This window comes from Dama dama, chromosome 29 (assembly GCF_033118175.1).
Source record: "Dama dama isolate Ldn47 chromosome 29, ASM3311817v1, whole genome shotgun sequence".
Taxonomy (NCBI): Eukaryota; Metazoa; Chordata; class Mammalia; order Artiodactyla; family Cervidae; genus Dama; species Dama dama.
In genome coordinates this window covers 62,336,851-62,339,998 of record NC_083709.1, presented here as the reverse complement: position 1 = coordinate 62,339,998, position 3,148 = coordinate 62,336,851, and positions in this window count along the sequence as shown.

The following is a 3,148-nucleotide window of genomic DNA, read 5'->3' as shown; positions in this document are numbered from 1 at the left end:
TATTTGAAGCAATATATCTGCTTGGTTCAAATGACCTTCTTTTATCACAGAGAAAACAGAAAACACAGTGTAATCAATAGCTTTCAAACCAAGGAATACATGAATAATCTGACACATAATCTGTGCTATTCTTCTGACTCTGAACACCCGTGCTGTGTTCAAAGGAATGTTGTTCTTGTTTAGTCGCTAAGTTGTGTCCGACTCTTTTGCAACCCCATGGACTGTAGGCCACCAGGCTCTCCTGTCCATGGGATTTCCCAGGTAAGAATACTGGAGTGGGTTGCCATTTCCCCTTCCAGAGAATCTTCCTGACCCAGGGATCCCAGGGATGAAACTCGCGTCTACTCTGGCATTGCAGGTGGATTCTCTACCACTGAACCTTCAGGGAAGAGCCATTCAAAAGAACAGAACACAGTAAATTAGGACCTCGGATATGTTCTAATAATCCCAAACTTCATTTTAGCTACTTAATCCCTTATCAATTTTTAAAAAAGCATTCATAACCTCCTGTTGATCAAATTGATGAGAAAAATGAGAAGAAGACAAGGAATAAACAGTGATTGAATGATTCAAGAGTATTATAGGACTTTCCTGGTGGTCTAACGGTTAGGAGTTCACCTTCCAGGGCAGGGGACATGGGTTTGATCCCTGGTTCAGGAAGATTCCACGTGCCACAGGGCAACTAAGCTCCTGTGCCATAAGTACTGAGCCCAGGCTCCAGAGCCTGAGCTGGAACTATTGAGCCCACGTGCTGCAGCTACTGAGCCTGTGCGAGAGAGGACACGGCGATGGGAAGCCCTTGCACTGCAACTAGAGAGTAGCTCCCACTCACCGCAACTGGAGAAAGCCCATGGATAGCAACGAAGACCCAATGCAGCCAATAAATAAATAAACAAGAAGATAATAATGTACTTCATCATTCTTAATCCAAAAAAAGAATACTGTATACATTATCTTATGTATGCCTGAGGACAGTCCTGAGAAGTAAGAATTGTTCAACTTCTTCTAGAAACTTTGTCTTCCTTTGTTCTGGTTAATATTCCCATGCCGCACAGAACAAAGCAGGATTAGAAAAGTCAAGTACTCGCCATCACACAGAGAAGGAAGAGAGGAGCGGGAAGTTAACACTGTTTTCCTAATGCTCAGTTCAATTTTCTTACCACTGGATAGTGTTTCTTAAGACTAGAGGCTTCACAGTAACTGAGACTCAGTTAGGCAACTTTTCAATATAAAGTCCTCATATCCACCTCTAATGTGCTGGGAGATAAAGAGATAGCTTTTCTGAGTTGCAAAGCCACTGACGTACATCAGACAAAAGTGAGTTGGTAGCAAGAGGAAATGGCAACCCACTCTACCTTTCTTGCCTGATACATCCCATGGATGGAGGAGCCTGGCAGGCTACAGTCCATGGGATCACAAGGAGTTGGACACAACTAGGTGACTAAGCATTCACAACTCTGCTTTGGAGAACACATTTACACTCCTTCCTTGTCACTTGGGTGACTTTTCATCTTGAACAATTTCACAGGTTTGATCACTTGCTTGAATCGCAGTCCATGGGGTTGACCAGAAAAAAACAGAATAAAACAGGGCCTCTGTTATTCCCAAGGACTGTAAATTTGTGCTGGTGAAAGCCCATGGAGAAAAGCTGATGGTCTCTGAGCAGACAGTGTGGTGAGGGTTAGTTTCAGCTCTGGAGAAGGAAGGTTGCACGTGGGTTGTATTTTATGCAGGGGCTGTGACAGGGGATGACTCAGCCTGTCTCCACCAGGAGAACGAGTGAGCCCTTCCACCTCACCGGGGGATTTCAACAGGAACTATGTTGTAAAGTTGACGATCTAAACTGGAACACAAGTATGACCAGTGCCAGGCTTCCTAATTTTTGGATGGAAATACGCATTTTGTGAGCAGGCTATGCTTGTCCTGAGAGAGCTGGTGCCCTCCCAAGGGGGATGTAGAGACTTCACTGTAGTGAGTCTAACAGAGACATCTGCTGGCTGAGTCCTCTGCTTCAGAATCATCTCTGCTGGGCCCTGTAATGGACCAACTCCCTCAACCCTGACAGTTTGCAGGTAAGGAAATGTGATAGTAATCATTATTGTACTTGTTCATACAGAATTACTCATTGTGCATTTGGCATGCCTGCAGAGATTAAAAAGTTCACAGAGGAGGTCTGGGTGAGCAGGGTTGTTAGAGTCAGTCACCTGCACATTGACTTTTAAAATTTCTTTATCACTTCTGTCCAAGGAACAGTTCCCCTATCTTCAGCTTCCCTATCTAAACTAAGAAAATCAGAAGTTCAAACCTGAAAGTGGAGCACCAGGGATAACGATTTTTCCACCTTAGAGGACCCGAAGATTAGAGGAAGAGACGTGTGTGTGTAAAATATGAATTCCAGCAAAATAAATCCTGCAATAAACACTGAAGTGCCCCAGTGGTGGTTTATTTTCATGCATGCGTGCGTGCTAAGTTGCTTCAGTAGTGTCCGACTCTTTGCAACCCTATGGACTATAGCCTGCCAGGCTCCTCTGTCCATGGGATTCTCCAGGCAAGAATACTGGAGTGGGTTGCCCGTGCCCTCCTATAGGGGATCTTCCCGATCCAGGGATTGAACCCAGATCTCTTATGTCTCTTACACTGACAGGTGAGTTCCTTACCCGTAGTGCCATCTGGGAAATCCCTTATTGTCATATTAAGCACCAATTTATGGGGCAAGTTTAAGATGCTTATGGATCTGTATTTGGGGAGGAGAGATAGTTCCCACAAGCAGAGCCAACCTCCAGATAACATTTTCTTCTGGCATCTGTGCTGTGTGAACTCCTCCATTGCCTCTGGCGAGATCAGGCCAATACCTTCAACCTTAGGATCCTTCCCTATTAGTCAGCGTGAATAAGCTTCCTCATCTTTACTGGGAGGGATCATGTATTAGAAGACTAAATATAGACAAACAAATTCAATAACTAGACCCTCACAATGAAGACAGAAGCAAATAAAAATCCCACTTGTGTTATTATAATGCCTACCAAACTAATTGAGAACACATTCATTTTAAGCTAAATAAATTACTTGCAACAATTATATGACCTTGAGGTCACCTCCTCTAGGAGATGGCCAGCACTTGTATTAACTATTTCACACTTTATTCTAA